The sequence below is a fragment of the Cottoperca gobio genome, chromosome 2 (genome assembly GCF_900634415.1).
Source record: "Cottoperca gobio chromosome 2, fCotGob3.1, whole genome shotgun sequence".
Taxonomy (NCBI): domain Eukaryota; kingdom Metazoa; phylum Chordata; class Actinopteri; order Perciformes; family Bovichtidae; genus Cottoperca; species Cottoperca gobio.
In genome coordinates this window covers 113,764-127,744 of record NC_041356.1, presented here as the reverse complement: position 1 = coordinate 127,744, position 13,981 = coordinate 113,764, and the positions used below count along the sequence as shown (strand labels likewise).

Below are 13,981 nucleotides of genomic sequence, written 5' to 3'. Positions count from 1 at the left end.
TTATTATTATTAAATGATAATATTATCATTAAAGGTGAACCGTGCAACTATGTTATTCAGGACGTTTGTATCCAACAAGTAGCCCTTCGTATTATTCAGTACCTTGAAGTAGCTCTCAGTATCAAAAAGGTTGGTGACCCCTGTCCTAAAGCATGTATGGACTTTAGTAGCAGCAAATAAGTGCAACAAAAACGATGGAAGTACAAATGTATCAGTTCATCTCTGTTGCAGTCCTACTAAATTTAAGAAGTCAAAATAAACTTGAATGATTTAAAGGAGCACTTTAATTTATGATGAGTACTATCTTACCTGTTATATAATGTCAGAGTGATGTCAAGTTTAGAAGTTTAGAAGAGATGGACATTTTTTAGACATGGGATCTAAGCAATAGATGTATTATGGGAATTGTAGGTTCCAGTGTTTTGGGAGTTTGACTTACTCTGCTGCTTTAAGTGTGCCCACTTGTGAGGACCGTGACTCGCTTTAACATTACATTTGAACATAAACATACAGGAAAAGAGAAATAGTCAACCAACCTGGTTAATCTCTTCTTCGGGGTCTGGAAGGCCTTCACCAATATTGTTCTTTGAAATAAAGAAAGCATATTATTTTATGATGAAATTACAGTTCACAGACTGCATATTAGTGTGCAAACAAAGACAGCATTATACAGAATAAGAATAGCTTCATTGTGCCTGCAGCAGTGTTTACAGGCTGAGGTGATGGAGAGCGGCCTGTAGGTGGAGCAGCTGCACTTTACATCCCTTCTCTTTCGTAACATCTTAACATTCAGAACAGCTGAAGGTACTAGGAAGAAGCACATTCCAATATTTTAGCACACAAGAGGAAACAACAACTGTGACCAGCACACCTTCAGGGTGTCACAGCATCTCATAGAACAAGTTAATTCAGTTGAATCAACTTAAAAAAAAGACATGATGTCTTTTGTATACACTATGTTTCAGTTCTCAGCACTGAACTGAACAAGGGAAGATGCTAACAATGAAACTCAGAGGGGATATCCTGGAGCCAGGTCAGGGGGAGGGTGTGGTACATGGGATCATGACTGTGGGCTTCCACCTCTCTGTTCCAGTTGAGGTGTGATGGCAGGTGTGCAGGGTTACAACACTGACTGTCATGCAGAGACACAAAGCTGTGTCCCTTTGTTCCAACTTCCACTCTGGGTTATGAGTAACAGAACACTGATACAGAGCTTGTGTTAAAGTGTTACTGAGTTGGTTTACTTTAGGAAATGTCTGTTTTATTTGTACCTTGTTACAGAAGCCACACGAGAAGAAGACTGTACTCATCATCAGCCCATTTAATGCTAATGCATATAGAACACAATCCCTCTCCTCTAACACTAAGAGCCCAGCAGCAAGCTTCGTCAGCGAGAGCTTCGGCAGCGAGAACTTCGGCAGCGAGCTTTGGCAGCCCTTCAATTAGTCTAAAGGAAAGGAGACGAGCACAGCCAGGATTGCAAAAAAGATGTCACATTTAAACAAAGAAATCTTTGGTAGTGAGCAGATATGTGTTTGGCAGCTCACTGGACCACAGCTACACAAGGTGACAACAAAGTGGAGCCAAAAATGCATCTGCACTGTCAAGTATTTGAAGTGGACGTGGCTTCCTTGTCAGTGAACATCAACATTCAGTATCAACATCTCTGTTCGGAAACGATGCCGTGTCCTTCAACATACTGTGTATTAGTTCATCTTCTAGGAGACAATTTGTGGGACTGCTGCTGAAGACTCATGAACTTCTTACAGTGATAATAGTTACTGACTGCATGATTATAGACTTTCATTTAATACATGTCAATCACATTCAATTTGGATTTACTCACTTTTTAATTATATTTGTTATGTATTTCATTTATGTTTTACATTATATTGTATTCAACATGTGTGACACTGGATTAAAAGGAAATCATATCAGAGCCATAACAGGACTTTATAAGAGATCCAGTCTTCTTCACTAACCTTTCCTTGTATGTAGAACCTATTGAATACACAGTGAAGCTCTCACTAAAGGGTTAGGGTTAGTCCCTGTCTTCACCTAATCTGTACCCATGAATCACTGTTTTTGCATTTTGTACATTAATTCATAAAGCATTCTGAAAACATAGGATCTGGGAGTCAGGCAGTTGTGTTTGATTTGAATCAAAGCCAGGAATGGATTTCATAAAAATGCATGATAAGGTGAATTCAAATCATTGATGACCTATGCATGTGTATATTAAAGCTACGGCTCTAAAAGAATGATGTTGTCAGCCTCTTGGTTTTCACATAAAATATATGCTAATCAGTCTATTAACCTTATTTTCCTATTTTTCTTTCCAGATTTCCTGTACTATGGCACTCAAGCTTCAGCTTCACAGAGAAGGGCAGCTTCTGCAGTTTGTGTGTGGAAGTGTTTGTGAGGAGAACTGCTTAATAATGAAGAAACGAGGCATTTGTGTAACAGAAGCTATTGTCTACAGAAGCAGACCAGCTGATGGTCTTTAAAACACAATGGAACCTTTCAGTCAGGAGCTGAAATACCCACATTGCTCCTGACATACTGGAATATTCTCTGCAACCAATATACTGTATATCTTTCATTGGAACAATCCCCAGGTAAATAGTAAAAATACAGTGCTTACATTACAAAGTTATGTATCTGCATCTGTACAAGCAGCATTATCCTAAGAGCTTTCCAGAGGGTTAAAAATACGAATCTGGTTAGTGAATCTGTGAGGTCTATTAAGCCACCCGGTCGGAAAATCAAATGTCCGAATGTGATCCGACATTTGCAGGAGAAGAGAAGCAGCGGCGGCCCGGAGGCTGGAGGATGTGCGTTTCGTTCCTTTTTTCCAAATCCTACAGCACAGACGGATCAGAAGCAAACATGGGGGGATGTCTGTAACCTACTTTCAGACATTTGCATATTTTTCAGAGAGGGGAAGAGGCAGTTTTATAGAGAGGGGGGTTGAAGGGATGGGGGTGGGGGAGTTTAGGGGCCTGACTAGAAACCCAAAGTCAGCATTTCAAACCCCACTTGAGGTCACCTTGATCAAAAAATCTATTTCAAACCGAGTCAAATGTGTTCACACCTCTTGAAATTAGAGATGGTTATTTTTGCATTGATTAATGCATTCATGAACGTTGTCTTTTCAATGGCCCATGAACATTTCCGATCAGCACACAAAGAGGTCAATGCAGCCGATCCCATAATTTACTCTGTAGCTGGTAACTGTGGGGGAGCAGCTCTCACCCCACCCACCACCCAACCTTGCAGAGTGTGTTCCTGTTTCAGTGTGGTGTCACCTTCTTAACCTCCCCGTATGTATTTAATGTGGATCGCTCACGTCATGGCAGATCCAATCCATTTAATAAGGTCAGTATTAGAGCCGATACCAACCCTGGAGGCTGTAGGCTCCAGCACCAAATACGTTGGTATATATACACATAGCTCTGCTCAGACAGATTTATTGTAAATGTCACACAGAAATTGAATTAAACCTCTCCTACCAGTATTCAGAGGCCAGTTATTATCAACAATGAATATTGTGTGCACTCTCACACACAAACTCTGAGTAAAAAAATGTGGAAAAGTTTTTTATCTTCCTATGCATATTGCTTCTTTAAATTAGTGGGACTTCTGACATTCCTCCTCAAATCTGGCTTGTATTCCATTGTGGTCACTCGAAGCAATTCTTTCACATGTGTGTCAGTCAGAACAGATCGATACTTTGATTTCACGTGTTTCAGGGTAGATAACACCGACTCACAGATGTATGTTGACCCAAACATTGATAGTAGCTTGAGCGCAGCCCGTTTGACATTGGGATATTTTGCCATTGGCACAGTTTTCGTGCAGGGTTTCAACCAATGTTGCATATCAGGCTGTTTGCTTTTTCAGGGTGGCACCGGTGGCTTGTCCGCTTGCTTTTAGCAGAGGGAAAATGTGCTAATTCTCCCTTTTGAAGATGTGTCTTAAACAGTTTCAGTTTGTTAACGCAAATACACTTTGCACTAGGTCAGGCAGCATTTTTTACTTTCCCTGCAGATCCAGGTTCAGTCTGTCCATATGACACAGCATGTTGACCAAAAAGGCCAGATCCATAATCTACTTGGGGTCTGAGAGCTCGGAATAATCCTTGTCCTTCTCTTCCATGAACAGTTTCACATCATCCAAAAGCTCAAAGATGCGAGACAGCACTTTGCCTTTAGAAAGCCACCTCACAGTCTAGTGCAGCGGCATGTCTCCTGGAAGCCCTTGGTCGAGTTCAGTGATGAGATTCTTAAATTGCCTGTGGTTAAGAGCATGCGTGCGGATGTAAATTACGATTTCCATCACAGGCTTCATGACGTGGTCTAAATTCAGTGATTTAGACACAAGTTGCTCCTGGTGAATGATGCAGTGGAAATTCCAAAACTCTGGAAATGTGTTGTCAACTTTGCACAGCCCCACAAGCCCGTTCACAGATCCGACCATAGATGGCGCTCCATCCGTGGCTATTGCAGTTAGTTTCTGTTTGGGCACATTTGCTTTCACAAATACATTTATCATTGTTTCTTTCACATTGATGCCACAGGTTCTGTCTTTTAATGGCACAATATCAAGGAGTTCTTCTTCGATCTTCAATCGATGTTAGCATGGAGTGAGGTGAAATGGCGCTGAAGATTTGAAGCCTTGAAATGGGCTAAAGATGTCGGGCATATAAGGCTAAAAGTTTTGTGTCTCTCCCACTCTACTAAAAACGGCCTGTGTTCGTCTTCATATTTTCGCTTAGCTGTGCATTTTTTCCCTGCCATTTTAGGATGAAACTCAGATTGTCAGACAGTGTTTACTCAATGATAGGTTTTTCCCCCCTCAAAGGTGATTAGTTCACTGCATCGCAGGCATTTGTGTTATTGGCTCTTGGTCCACATCAAAATTAGACGCGCTGTCATGCTCTCATACTGACACCACACATACACACACACAAATAAAATTTGATATGAACTGAAGAGCCGCATGAAACTGGGCAAAGAGCCGCACATGGCTCGAGAGCCGCGGGTTGGCCACCCCTGGTCTAAACGATATGACGTGACAAGTGTAACTATGCTGCCCCTTGGCTAACATGTTAACTGACCAGCTACAGTTTTTTGCCAGCTAGACCTGCAAACTCTTCACTACATCACCAAAGCTTTAGCACCTATTTTGCCAAGACACAAGGAAGAAAGTTAGCTTTATACAGATGATGAATCAGAAACTGAATACCACATGTAACATTAACTTTCTATCTAAAGCCTCAGACGTACTCTAAGAGTTCCTCGTTTGCAGATGTGCACGCGGTTCCATTCATACTAAAATTGAGGGTCTCCTTTCCTTCTTCTTCTTCTTGTTTATCCTGTACACGACATCTATTGTACGTCTGTCCGAGAGGGATCCCTCCTCAGTTGCTCTCCCTGAGGTTTCTTCCATTTTCCCCCTTTAACTATGGGGTTTCTTTTAGGAAGTTGATTTAAAAACACTTATTTTAGGCTTTGATTCCAATATATTTTATAGAAGCAGCTTTTAGGTCTTCGTTGTATAGGAAATTAAATTTATACACACAGAATAATTGGATAAAATATGAAAAACCGTAGTATTGATTACTGATGTTACTTACAGATTTTAGAAGCAGTGTTTTATTGAAAATATATGTTGTATCTAAATGATACATTTATAAACCATTAAATCAAAAATATATCATTGTAAAATAAATACATAATTTACATGACATTTAGTTCCTCTGACCTGAGTGTGTTGTATCCTTCAGAATAAAGGTATCACTATCAAGCCCCTCTCCGTGTCTCTCGACCTTTAAGGATTTCTTTCTTCATGTTGGGAGCTTTTATCTGTGCAGCCACTCGGAAGAATGAGTCCCCAGAGCGTTGTTGAGTTACGCCGGCACACAGGCCGCTCGATTGACTGTCTCTTACTGTATTGTAAAATGCCTGTCTTGATGGAAGCGGCTGGCCGAGGGGACACTTTGCTGACACACAAACTGTAAACCCACACGCTCACACATTAACTGTACGCCATTTACTCTCCCACTCTCACTCCCATGCTTTATTGACATTGAGATGAAAATGAAAGTATGGGGGGCCCCGGGGGACACTGTGCACTAGGAAAAGGTCACATTCCTGCGACCTTCAACATTACAACACATCGATCACAGACTCACTTTCACTTATACACCAGAATAGTGTAATGATCGTGGTCACAGTTTTGTCCATCAGTTCTGATAACACTGTACTCCCCAAGGTATAATAATAATATACAATAAAAAAAGATTACAGATTAGTGACTCAACCAGATATCTTCTTTTCTTATTCCACATCCTTCTTCTTCGACAAAACCTGCTGCCTACATTACCCACAATGCAGCGTGACCGCTGACAGTGCGGTCAGATATCTGTGTTATGCTGTTAGCTGCTAATGCCTCCTGCAACAGAGACGAGCTGCAGAGTAACTCCGCACCTCCACAATCTTTTACTTTTACAACCTGTAGACTTCAGACCACAGTGACTCAAGTGACATCCCTCAAGGACATTTATCCGACTTAAAAGTCGTGTTTCATTCAAGGTATGCAGCAGCTAACTGGTGACACTCAGTGGCAGATATACAAAGCAAATATCATCTGCCAGAGCAAGCGATGGAAGTATATCAGAGTTGAATCAAACCTGAGCTAAGCAAAATAACTCAAATCAGCAGAATTTTCTATCACTTTGGACTCCGGTAACTTACTACACAACATGTCTTTCTCTTATGACTGTATGTCCAGCTGTCAAAGTGAGAAGCAGAGCAAGAGGAGCTGCTCTCGTACTGAAGGGACGAGACACAGCAGGTATAAGAATTGAGCAGCCCAACACCGTGTTTATCACCCTCAGAGAGGAATTATCTGCTGTTTTGCTTCCAGCGCCACCAGTTCTCAGAGCTAATTAATGCCGCTGAAGATAACCCTGAGTTACAATTCGACATGCTACACCCTCCACTGCACTCAGCTTCCTCTTCACCCCCAAACAAGCTTTTTACAGCCTTCAATTTAATCACAAAGCGCACCAAAGAGATTATCTGTTTATTAGCTATTAGCTGATGAGGCCCCCCAGACCACCTGGTGCACAGGTATCTAACAGACCCTCTTTAACACAACGCTGTTTGACACTAAACCTGCCACTGCATGTCTCCGCCCCCGTGTCCTGAAAAGAAGCAGTGACCACCATGGCTTAAAAACCCTGAACTCCACCCTCGTGTCTCTAATCATTAGAGCAGATTACGTGTTCTCTTTCCAATGTGTCTCTTTTTCAACTCTTCAATCAGTCGTAGCTCACAAAGCTGCTCAGTGACCTGGCGGCCTTCAATCCCTAGAATTCCCTTTGTTCTGACAAGATGTGAGGAACAGTTCAAACATGGTGACAGTGTGATGAAATAAGTGAGCTATATATATAGCATGTTCATTGGCTTTATGCTAAGCTAACACACAGGAGAGTGATATCCTGCTTCATGTGTAACTGTGACGAAGGCTCTTCTCCTTCAAGGGTTCAGTAAAGACACACACACACACACAAACACACACACACAAGTGGGTACAGAAGTTTGTTAATGACATATGGATCCACCCACTACAGCTACACCACATGACAAGAGGAGGCTACACTAACGCTTACGTTAACGCTTACGCTAACCTCAAACATTGCAGTCGTACGACAGTCAGTTGAGATGACTCAGTGCGTCTGGTATAAAGTCTTCTCGTCAGGGGGCCCGTCACAGTCGCGGCCTCTGCTGGCCCAATACTGTTCCCTTGTTCCCCAGCTCGTCCTAAAATAAGCTTCACGACATACAAGACACAGAGCCTCATGTGTGATGTGATTGCGGCTGACATCGTTCCACAGAGACACAATCATTACATTTTAGAATCAAGCTTGAGTTTATTTGGGTAAATCCTGTCCTGTTTGTTGTCATCAATGATTACGCCATCAAGTGGAGTCGGTTTCCGTGGGTTACGTAAGCAGCGCGTCTTGAATTCACCTCGTGCTCGCTGCTGTATCTGACTCCACACAGGAGGCTCTGCTTGACGTCCGACAACCTCACGTGGACAGACGACGGACGTAGTCATCTTTAAATACATAAGATCACATCCCACCAGTCAGAGGATGCTGATAGTGAACCCAAAGCAATGCCAGTTGAATTGTGCTCAACAATACAAAATCCCTATTACATCCCTATGCTTCTGAGTGACACACGCTTCCTGTAATGTTCGTCCTCATTTCGTCACTAAGTCTGTTTCTACTGCACATTTCCACCTCAGCCAAGTGAAAAAACCTTTTATCAATATTTCAACCTTTTCTTCTAATGTTTCCACTAAGGACGTAAAGACACATTTCAAATAAAAAAGTAAAATAAAGAGATTTAAACAAGAGTATAGAAAGCCACAGATAAACACTGAGGTCATCACGGTGCACCTGAACACAACTCTCAACACAAGATGTACAAGCTCCAGTGGGTGGACACAATAACAGAAACACACGACTTGTTAAGGGCAGTTTCACCTTGTACTTAAAGTACAAGTTACTTTGTGTTTAATATAGTTTAGTGTGTGCTGCCAAGGAGTCTCTTTGGAACAATAAGTGTTACATCTGTCGTACGTCAGCTTGAAAACATAATTTCTAGGGAATGCTCTTTGCTTTGTGTGTGGATTCTCTCTAATTTAGCTATTTCTGTTTAATACACTTAAATGTATTTCTCTTTTCATCTACATCAGGGGTGTCAATCTCAATCACAGAGATGGCCAAAATTTAAAACTTGGACTAAGTCAAGGGCCAAACACGGTCCACATTTATTGAACAGGATACACATATTGGATAAAGTGCAAAAAGATATGGAACATATTTAGGTAGGCCACATTCTCGGAGTATGCACATGTCAGAGCCAGATGTTTGGAATCTTTTCTTAGCTGCCAGTTTAATGTTTGGGGTTCTGTGGAAACCCTCAGTGAGTGAAGGTGTGCATCAGTGAGACGATTCCTGTGTAGGTTTTTGTTCATCTTCACCACAGAGAAAAGCTGCTCACACAGGTATGTGCTTCTAAACATGCAAAGCATCTGTGTGGCATGGAGCAGTTCAATTTTAATTTCTGAGCTGTCGGCAAATGCGCTCAGTTTATCAGCAGAATGCGCAGTCGGGAACACAGCGGTGGAGATGGTTTGTCAGTGTTTGGAAACACGTAGTGACCAAAGTTTCCTTCTGCATCAGAGTCTCCCACAGGCAGCTCGGCTTGGAACGCTCTCACTGCATCATATATGTCCGTGATCACACGGCCCTGAAGCTGGAGGTTTAACAGTGAGAAGCTTCATTATGTCGCACATAAAGCCAAGCTTACATCGCCACTTTTCGTCCCAGAGATCTGTGGTATCTTTCCCTTTGCGTTCCAAAACCTGGCAGATTTCCTCACGCAACTCGAAGAATCTATTTAGCACTTTCCCTCGACTCAGGCATCGCACCGCCATGTTCAGAATGCATCTCCTCAGGAAAAGACTTAAATTGGCGCTTATAAAGTTAACTATCTGTGTCACGCTGCTTATTACATGTTACATTTACAGAGCTTTAATACACAGCGCTTCCTGGTGTATGATGCAGTGATACACCGTTAGTTCACCTGCACAGGTCTCCCGCTGCATCTTCTCCTGCATCCTGCCCAGTCATCCGCTCTTTTCATCGTGCATCCATCTGTCGTCAGTCGCGTCAGTTTGTCCCGGGGCAGTTTCATTTCTCACACATTTAGATACTTCATCAAATGTATATATTTTCCCGTGGTTGTGCCATGCATTGATTTAATTACCAAAACCGGTGGGCCAGTTATGATAGATATGATATTATATAATCGTACCTCGGCCCTGAAGTGGCACGCAGGCCTTGAGTTTGACACCCGTGATCTACATGAAGGTATCAATAAGATAACAGAATGTTTAATGTTGGCATACACAGGAAACACAACAGAAACTGGATTTTGTTTCATTTCATCACTATTGTAACATATGAGCGTTCGAGACCCTATGTTCTTGCTTATCCACCATCTACTGCAGGAATATGAGATGCGTTTGATTTAGCCTGAGCAGATAACTAATAACTAACAGCTCACCGGGGAGGGGGGGGGGCTATGAAAAGCATTATATAATGTAAGAAATTGAAAGTGAAGAAAGTGCAGAAATATCAAAAAGACCAAACGTCCACACCAGACTGTTAACATGCTGAGTTCCCTTAAAGCCCAGTGGTGATGTGTTTAATATTAAACAATACATGTTGCCACCCTGCCTTCCTAAGGAAGCCCAGAGGAGAGCGGTGAGGAGTCACTACCTGTTCACCTGTTGGTTAGATTGTGTACCATTGAAAAAAAATGTGTTCTCTGACATCGTGATGGCGGTTTGAATTGAATTAATGGCTCAGCTCTACTGTGCACTGAAGGAGTTTTCACTGTTTAAGGCTCGAGAGAATAAGCAGCTGGTTCAGTCTGTACAGAAGCTTTTTCATGGCCACAAGGTGCTCTGCACTGATGATGATGACGATGATGTATGGTTAAAGTTAGCTTGTTATACAGTAATGGTCCAGTCATTGTTAGTGATCAACAATTCCCAGCAGATAGTAAAATAATTTTGTGCAGTGATGGTATTAATGCTTTTATTACATCTGTATACATCTGCTGCAGTCACACACACACACACACACACACACACAAACACACACACACACACCTGCATGTGTAAAAACACACAAGTGAAGTAACGTGAGTGTGAACGTTCACGCTGCTTCATCAAAGTGGCGACCTATGAAATATTAAAGAGATTTCGACAGCAGCACAACACAGAGCCACAACACTGACCTCCCGCAAAAAAAAGTGAGGAAGGGAACAAAAAAAAGAGAGAGAGAAAAGAGGGAGAAAGCAAAGGAAATAGTGCTGACTCGAGGAAGGATTCTGGGAAAATTCACGTCAGCGTCTCAGAAACTGAGGCAGCAAAACGAGTATCGACACAATCGGCTGCAAAGAAACGTCTGAAAATGGAGAAAAAGGAGTTTGACTTTAGCACCATCATCAGCTCAACATGGAAATCATCTGCAGATATAAGGACGTTCATCAGCTCGCTTAAACTAAGATGATGAACGCGGTCCACCAGAGGATGGAGGCAGAGCAGCGACTCCTGAGTTCTGAGACGTAAAATTACTGTTTTTATCAATGGAGTCTGTTTTTTTTTACTTTTAGAGCACTTCCACTTTTATAATAATCTGCTCTGAGGTTTTAGGAATTTCACAAATAAAGACCCAAACATCTTTGAAAGTGAGATCAAAATCTGTCAATTTGTATAATTTCTCCTTAACTTCAAACTGCCGCAATCGCAGTGCACATCTCCTCACCTGCTGCTGAGACATCCAATCACATCGGCCGAACATATTTCCAAAGCTTGCAGCACATACTGACGGTGCCGCCATGCCGTCAGGTTCTGCTTCCTGGTTCTCTGACTTCACAGCACACATCTAATATTAGCAGAGTCTAATGAAGCCTGGCTACATCATTGTGCTTTATGATGAGGAAGATAATCGTAAGGAACGAAAAAATACAAACAGTATTCTTCTCCTGCAGGACGGAGATCAGCAGATCCACCAACTTTATGCACATCCATCTCGCCGGTGCTAAGCAACCCTTCCGCTTGATTTCACAAAGCGTTCCACTTAGAACTCAAACTCACTGCAGCAAGAATGTGCAGTCGGTGCTTCAATCATTATGAGGAAAGCCTCGCAAACAATTCACTGATTAATAATTATAATGCAATTAATGAATTTGAATCTGCTTCAAGACTCTGGTGCTGGCCTACCGTGCTGTGAAAGGATCAGGTCCTTCCTACATCCAGGCCATGGTCAAACCATACACCACAGCATGTTCACTTCGCTCTGCATCGGCCAATCGGCTCGCTACTCCCTCAGATTCCCCTCAAATAAACCCGCCTGTTTGCTATCCTGGCTCCAAAATGGTGGAACGACCTCCACATTGATGTCAGGACAGTAGACAGTCTTCACACCTTCTGCAGACTGAAAACTCACCTGTTTCGACTGTTTCCTAAATTTCCCTCGGGATTAATATATATTATTTATATTACGGCGTAAGATATACATATATATATATATATATATATATATATATATATATATATATATATATATTAATATCTATCTCTGCGCCTCGGCCAATAATAAAAAATATAAAATAAAATGTTCTTGTTTATGTTTGTAGCACTTATTGGTTTGTCTTATTTAAAGCTATTGTTCTGCACTTAAATGATTTCACCTATTTGAAGATAATGTACTTGCTAGATTCTTGCTGTTCGGAGTTGTATCCTCATGATTGTTTGCACTTATTGTCGCTTTAGACAAAAGCGTCAGCTAAATGAACTGTAATGTAATGAATGAAGTTGGTCCAATTGCTTCTGAGAAAATAGACCTGCATTACATTTTTGGTCCACAACCCACCAGTTGGGCCTTTGTTTGATACTAAAAGTGGAAACAACTCGGCACACACTGGCCAACTTCTGCATCGTGTATATATATATATATATATATATATACACACACAGTATAAATATATATAATATATATTATAAGATATATATTATATATAAGATATATATATATATATATATATATATATATTTATATTATATATTATATATATATATATATATGTGTAATATATATATACTACATATATATTAAATATAAAATATATATAATATATTACATTACATTACAGTTCATTTAGCTGACGCTTTTGTCCAAAGCGACGTACAAAAAGTATATGGAATATATATATATATATATAATATACTGTATATTATATTAAACGTTTTTTTATATTTTCTTTTTCAGTCCACGTCGTCATGAATCTGATGTAAAAAATATGACTGTCTGACTCATGTAAGACACAGGGTAAAGCTGAAGACACATTAATTGTCTAAAAGAGGATTCAGCAGTCTTCAAAATGTCTGGCCTGCTAATCCCCGAAAGTGGAGCCTCGCAGCAGCCCGGCCCAGGATGAGATACCACAGAGTGACGATCACTAAGTACGTCTAATGTCTGAGAGTGGACGGCAGAAACACATTCAATCACTTTCAGCTCCTTGTATTCGTCCAGCACAGCCCTCCTTTTGCTCTAAATGTTGCAGTCTCCCCTGAAGTCAGATGTAGGGGTTATTAGATAAATTAATTAATCAGATGCAATTCCTCCACCACTGGCTGACAATAAGGTTGATATTGCAAAAAGGGTTGTGGTACATACGGCTGGAGGCTGCACACTGTCACTGCTCATTTCATACGGAGTAAGAAACTAAATATTCTTTATATCTTCACATGCTGACATGCTGTCTGCTACAGAGAAGTGAAACTAAAGACGGTGGTTGAAGGCTGATGAAGTGTTGCCAACATGCCGACTTTTCAGACCCTCTTAAAAAAATGTCCAGTGACACACTAAACTATGTTAACATACATGCACACAAATACAGAGTAATCCGATTACAAGCGTTTGATTTAACCGGAGTGCAGTCGTTAACCTCATTGAAGTGAGCGGCAAAGTGTGATGTAAGACTCATGACAATAGAACGAGATGAGTCCCACTTGACTGACTTTGAACACACATGCATGGAAGTGAACATGCATTCTGTCCGACGCCTTTTTACTTCTATTTTTGTGTATGTAGGCTAAGTGGAAGACGAGAGCAAAAAAAGCCCACGCCAATTCAAACCAATCCACGCTGAGGCCAGAAGTAAGCGCAGCACAAATTAATTTGTGCCAAATAGGCGTTCTGTTGCCGCCGAAGGCAGTTTCCCTCACGAGGGAATAACACGGGATGATCTGTCTTCATAGTAGAACAAGCTTTTAATGTGTTATGCATATTTAATGCATGTTTCCAAGGAAGTGGATGTTTAACACA

At 41.2% G+C, this 13,981-nt stretch overlaps 1 protein-coding gene across 1 annotated transcript in view; it reads right to left on the bottom strand.

Moving 5' to 3' along the window:
* LOC115021769 (double-stranded RNA-specific editase 1-like) overlaps positions 1-13,981 on the bottom strand; it is a 66,461-nt gene that overhangs the window by 51,042 nt on the left and 1,438 nt on the right. The window contains exon 2 of the mRNA XM_029452417.1: positions 537-584. The gene's annotated coding sequence lies outside the window, so the exon portion shown is untranslated. The remainder of the gene's footprint in view (positions 1-536; positions 585-13,981) is intronic.